Consider the following 6,130-nt stretch of genomic DNA (forward strand, 5'->3'; position numbering starts at 1 on the left):
TGTAGCAGAGGGACCTCTTGGCTGTGACATTACAATCACATTCTCAGAGTAGGAGTCACAGGGCCACTCAGACATTGACATGTGGTAGGATGGTAATGTGCCAACCCCAGGAGGGCAGGAGGACCCTTTTCCACCACACAGACCCAGCTGTACAAGGACAGTGACTGTTGTCTGTTTATTCATGGCTATGTCACCAGCTTCTACAAACATCTCTGCAACAAGATAGAGCCTCAATAACTATTTGTTGAGAGCATGAATGCATGCATGTACAGAGAGAAAGAATGAGAGACTCAGTCCTGGAAGCTCTCCAGTCCCTGGTTCTGTCCCTTCCGCACTCATGCTACCCCCTGCCCTTGGGCTCCATGAGACACCCCTGGATCCTCAGATATCTTTTGTCCCTTTTTTATCTTATGTTAGCTCAAGATTATATGTCATTTGCAACAAGAATTGTAATCAAGACTCACTCATTCACTGTCCTACATGTACTCATGCAATCCTTCATGTACTAATTCCTTCTTTGAAAAATCAGGCATGATTCCTATGAACCATGCTGTGTGCTGGCCCCAAGAATACAGAGATCACAGGTATTAGAGGTAAGTTTGCCAATACGGTGTGCAGCAATGAGAACATCGAGGTGAAATGTGATAATGGAGACACCCACGGAGCCTTCTGAACCTCTGGGAAGGTCACCTTGCGGTCAGCAAGCTTGGGTTGAAATGCAGCTCACCTGGGCATAACCTTCAACCTTCAGTGAGTTTCCTCATTCTTCAGTGAAACAGGATCAAGTAAGAAACCATCCCTTACTGGGGTTTGCCTTCAGCATTACATAATTGTTCTAGTTTCCTAGGGCTGCCATAGCAAAGTACCACAAACTGGGTGGCTAAAACAACAGAAATTTAGTGTCTTACAGTTCTGGAGAGTAGACGTCCAAAATCAAGGAATGAGTGGGGTCGGTTCCTTCTGCAGGCAGGGAGGGAGGCATCTGCTGCAGGCTGTCTCCTTGGCTAGTAAATCACTCACTTCTCCATCCATCTCTTTACATCATCTTCTTTCAATGAATGTCTGTCTGTGTCCAAATTTCCCCTTTGTATGAAATACAGTCATTTGGGATTAGGGCCAACTCTAGTGACCTCACTTAAATTTGATTCCCCCGTAAAGACCCCATCTCCAAATAAAGTCACATTTTGAGGTACTGGGGATTTGGACTTCAACACATGAATTTTAGGAGGACACAATTCAACCAATAACTGTAATATATTAAGTCTGTGAAAAATTTTTGTACACCATGGAGTCCATGCCTGACCTAATTTCTCTAGGCAGTTCAGGGTAAGGGCCCACAGCTTCACCAACAATGAGGCAGAATCTGGCCTCAGGACAAACTTTGGACAGCCGACAGTCTGGAGCAGAGCCCAGGTCGTGTGAAACAGTTCGAAGCTCTCCATTCTGCTGGTAGATCTAGAATTATCTCCCTGTGCCCATCCTGCCCTTCATCCCCACTCCAGCCCTGGAACTAGAAGGGTTTTATTGATTTACCTTTCCCTTGGGGACAGTTTGAAAAGGGTGAGGAGTTTCAACGGATAATGAAATGGGTAGAGAAGTTCCCGGGTGCCTGTCCTCACTGGTTGTAGAGAAGCGAGGTTGCCTCACAGACATCACAGGCATTAAAGGTAACCTGTGGGGAAATAAGGATACCCTCCTGGGCTGTGACCCTGACTACATGGAGGTGATCCTGGGGAGATCAGGTGAGAGTAAAACCTGCATCCTGGCTGGAGCATCTCTTCTCCCTTGGGTCCATGTCCCTGGGTCAGTGAAATTCCAGAAGAGACTAGCAGTTCAGCCTCCAATACCTGACTCTTACAAACATCCTCCCAGCAAAGAAGCCAGCCTAAGGCCTATACTATTTACCTAAACTGAAGGCTTAAAGAGCTCTGTGGGACTGAATTTCTTATTTTCTTCTTTCTTTCTCTCCTTTTTAACCAAGTGAAGATGATCTGTTACATAAATTGCCCCATATCTGAAAGACAATGTCTTTTGCACACTGACTCGGGTTTGGCATCTCTAATAGGCTATCCTCTCTCATGGGATGGCTAAGCCACAACTTGGAGGAAAACCACAGGCTTCTGTCTTTTCTCGGGCACTGAGGACAGAGCCTGTGTTTCTGGCAGGTTCACCATCCTGGTCGTCAGGATGTTCTGCTGCTAGGACACTTGAGTCTGCGCCCCTGAGCCCACAGACTATCAAGACAGACACAATTAGGGATGGGAGGCAAGTGAGAGGTGGCATAGGCATTGTTTGGTCCCCTCCAGCCTCCTGTAATGCCCTTCCTTACCTTTCAGACCCAAAGTCTCAAGGATATCGCAGATTCCTGGCACCCTGGATTGGGAAGTCTGTCTAACTAGGACTGTAGTCCACCTGCCAGTTCGGTTTGCCAAGAGCTATCTCTTTGACTCACAGAGAACACCAGGTGCCCCGCCACCATGTTGTCACCCTCATCTGCGGATCAAGTGTCATTTCTCTCCTTGTAACGAGATCCTCCCCCTTCCTAATGGTGGTGAGAGCCCTCCTGAAGCTCAGCTTCCTCCACATCACTTCTCAGTCCTCACAGACGATCTCAGCCTGACTTTTATTGAAGTCCATCTACGACCCGCCCATAGTCTTTTTCAGCCTTTATCTCACAGCTGTCACAATCACTTCCTATGTGCCAGCCATTTGGGGGAACTCTCAGTCCTGAAATGTACTGGCCTTTCCTGTCTTTGTCCATGATGAGCCTTCTTGTGACATCCTTGGTTCCTGCCAAGTTGCCCCCAGTCGTCACTCTGATCCCATTTCCTACCTTCACACACACACACCCATCTCACGCTGAGGGTATGGTTTGCTCCTGTTGAATGGGCAGATGTGCTTCCAGCACCAGCAGATGCTGACCCCAGCCTTCCACTATGTTGTTCTGAAGCCCTACAGACAGAGAGATCAAGCTGAGGAAGGCTCACCTGCAGAAGGAGGGAGAGCTGGAGAAGGTCAGCAGGAAGAAGAGACGCTTGGATTTCCTGGACATCCCCCTCACTGCCAGAGTGAGTGTGTGTAGGAGAGGCCTGAGGCTTTGCACACGAGTGCAGAAGATGGGGCAAATCTTGCACTCTTGCTGTGCCTTCCCCAGATGGAGAATGGGAGCAGCTTGTCTGACAAGGACCTCGTGCTGAGGTGGACATGTTCATGTTTGAGGGTCAAGACACCACAGCCAGTGGCATCTCCGGATCTTTTCTGCTCTGGCCACGCACCCTTAGCAACAGCACGGGTGCCGGGAGGAGATCCAGAGCCTCCTGGGGGATGGCGCCTCCATCAGCTAGTGAGTGCTCAAGAGACAGGAGAGCCCTGCCCACTCAGCTAGAGGAGCCTCTGGTCTACCCAGACCCTGCCTGCCCTTCAGGATGGGCTTTGGTTTCAGGGGCCGCCTGGACCCGATGCCCAACATCTCCATGTGTATCAAGGAGGCACTGTGACTCTATCCACCAGTACCAAGCATTGGCAGAGAGCTCAGCAAGCCCCTTACCTTCCCTGATGGATGCCTCTTACCCAGAGGTGTGAACTTCATCACGCTCACTAACCTGAGCACTCTGCAAGAATGCAACAAGGAAGGTCAGGAATCTATGTGTCCTAGAGCAGCTCTGAACATCTCTGGGTCTTGTTTTCCCCTCAGGAAAAGCAATACTTACATTGTAGTTAGGATGAGGTATATTAAATGCCTAGCACAGACCTTGAACCCAGCAAAATTCAATAAACAAATGCTAGCCTCTGAATGTGGGCTCAGGAATTAGCCCTAAAATTCTAATTCCCTGAGATGCAAGGGCTGGAGAGACAATCAGACAGGGGTCGGGGGAGATGTGGTTCTTTCCTTATGGGATCTAGGCAAATGAGGGAGATCAGGGAATCCACTGTCATGGATCAGATAGTCCAGTCTCTGAGGACCCCACAGTTTGCTGGCAGAGAGCAGCTGACTACCAGATCTGAGACCCCTGCCACAGCTGGAGACAACCCTCTGGCTCACCTTGCCTTGGGGTTGAAGCCCAGCCCTGCCACATCCCAGCGGCGTGACCATAGGCAAGTCGCTCAGTCTCTCTGATGCCCAGGTGCCTCATCTGAACCATGGGGCTATGGGAGCCTTTCCTGGAGGGTGCATGTGAGGATTGAATGAGTTAATGCATATCCCCCAAGGGCTCATGGATGGCACCTGATAAACAGGAGTTGTCATTTGAGTTGCTCCAAAAAGTAAGCCCCCAATTCTTTCTTGCTTCTCAATCATGGGTCCTGGTTATCTCCTCCTAATCTGTGCACATGAGCTTTGCCGTGTCCACCCCACCTCTCTTGCAGCACGCTCATTCCACTCAGAGTGATGGGAAGTGGCTCTCACATCTTTCCTGCATGCACATGCCCCCTCCTGCCACAGGGGCAGGGACCCACCACATGTATACGATCAGTCTGCTCTCTTCTCCTTCTGCCCCACAGGAATCATGATTGCGCTCTCCTTTTATGCCTTTCACGCCTTTCACTACAACCCAGAGGTGTGGCCGAACCCAGAGGTGTGATGGGCGTGGGAGGAAGGGATGGGGTGATCTCTCCAGACCAACACCTCCTCCCACTCCCACTCAGGCAGTCCTGTCCCCTCTTGGATTGGAAGGAGGGACTTGACCCCACCTGTCCTGGTCCTGGGGCTCTCTCTGCAGGTGTTTTATCCTTCCCAGTTTGTACTGGGTCCGCTCAACACAGCCACGCTTTCCGGCCCTTCTCAGGAGGATCAAGGTGAGATGTCCAATACTTGAGGGAGGAGTGTCACTGGGTGCACAGCCGATATTTGTGAGCTCTTACGTTCATATGGTGTCTGCATTATGTCCCTGTATGTTGGTGTGTTTGGAAGGAGCTGTGTGTCTCTGCACAAGAGAAAGGTGGCATTTCTGGGCACGCCACAGGGACTTTGACCCACTGACTTTCACAGTGGCTGCCACAATCAGTGACAGTGGCTGTTCCAAAGTTCAGTGTATTCTGGTGTTTTCCACACTTTAGGAGTATGACTTTTCAGAATTAGAATTTTTCATGAAAATTAAACTTCAGATGGTTGTTTTTCTCAATTATGAGTCATCTTAACAGCTGGTTTCTCTCTTCTCACATGCGCAGTCCAGCTCAGGGTCTTTTCTCCTTAATTCTCTAATCTGCCACTCACTGTTTGAGTGATGTTCCCGTGTGTGTGGATTTCCAGTCACTTCCTTGTCTGAACTGTTCAGCCATATACATGAAAGGTTACAGTAGCCATTGGAAGAAAGTTTCACCCCAAGGTGTGTCTTCTCTATGTTTTCGGTCTATCCCAATAGAATTGGACTGCATGTTAATATTCACACAACGATGACAACTTTTCCAGTCGGCAAATTTCTTTACATGAATTCCTTTATATGCTATGGTCCCAGAGTCTACACGGTCCAACGTTGGCAAGAAGCATCACAATGAGGACCATCCACTGCTTTTGAGAGAAGATCCACTATTCTGTGTATGACACACGCCTTCGAAAGCTTCCTGGTGTGTAAAATCTAAAGCACACTCGAGACAGCTGTTGAGCTGGACGAGTCCACTCCAGAGCGGCTGCTGTGAAAATCCTCCAGGGCTGCTGAAATCATCCTGTGAAACAGGAACTTCCACAAACACTGTAAGTAGTTACCAGAAACAAGTTTTTTCTGAATCCATAATCTGTGAATTCTTCAAATGGTGGATCAGCCTTCACAGAACAGGCTTTAAGCAAATTGCTCTTACCGAAATTGGCTCTAGGATTTGGTTTCTCCTAGAACAGGGTCCTTCCTCATAGACATGGGCTGCAGGCTGTGGCCACCAGTAGAGGACAGGAAAGCACTAGGAAGTTCAAGGTCTAGGTCAGAACTAATGTCTACTTTTATTTTTTGCCACTCTGGGATTTTTTCAAATTCAATTAACTTCATTCAATTAGAAAACTATGTACTAAGCCTGGCTCTGTGTGCCAAGTCCTGTGCTGGGAGATGGGAACACAGAGATGAAAGACACTGTCCCTGCCTCCAAGACTTCACAGTCAAGAAACAAATACTACCTCTACTCAAGACACACATCCTTCATTCAT

General features: G+C 48.7%; 1 pseudogene; it reads left to right on the top strand.

Moving 5' to 3' along the window:
• The first annotated feature begins 547 nt into the window (after positions 1–547).
• Positions 548–4,798, top strand: LOC124232635 (cytochrome P450 4A7-like; annotated as a pseudogene).
• The last annotated feature ends 1,332 nt before the right edge of the window (positions 4,799–6,130 follow it).

The sequence above is a fragment of the Equus quagga genome, unplaced genomic scaffold, assembly GCF_021613505.1.
Source record: "Equus quagga isolate Etosha38 unplaced genomic scaffold, UCLA_HA_Equagga_1.0 HiC_scaffold_9022_RagTag, whole genome shotgun sequence".
In the NCBI taxonomy this organism is placed as follows: Eukaryota; Metazoa; Chordata; class Mammalia; order Perissodactyla; family Equidae; genus Equus; species Equus quagga.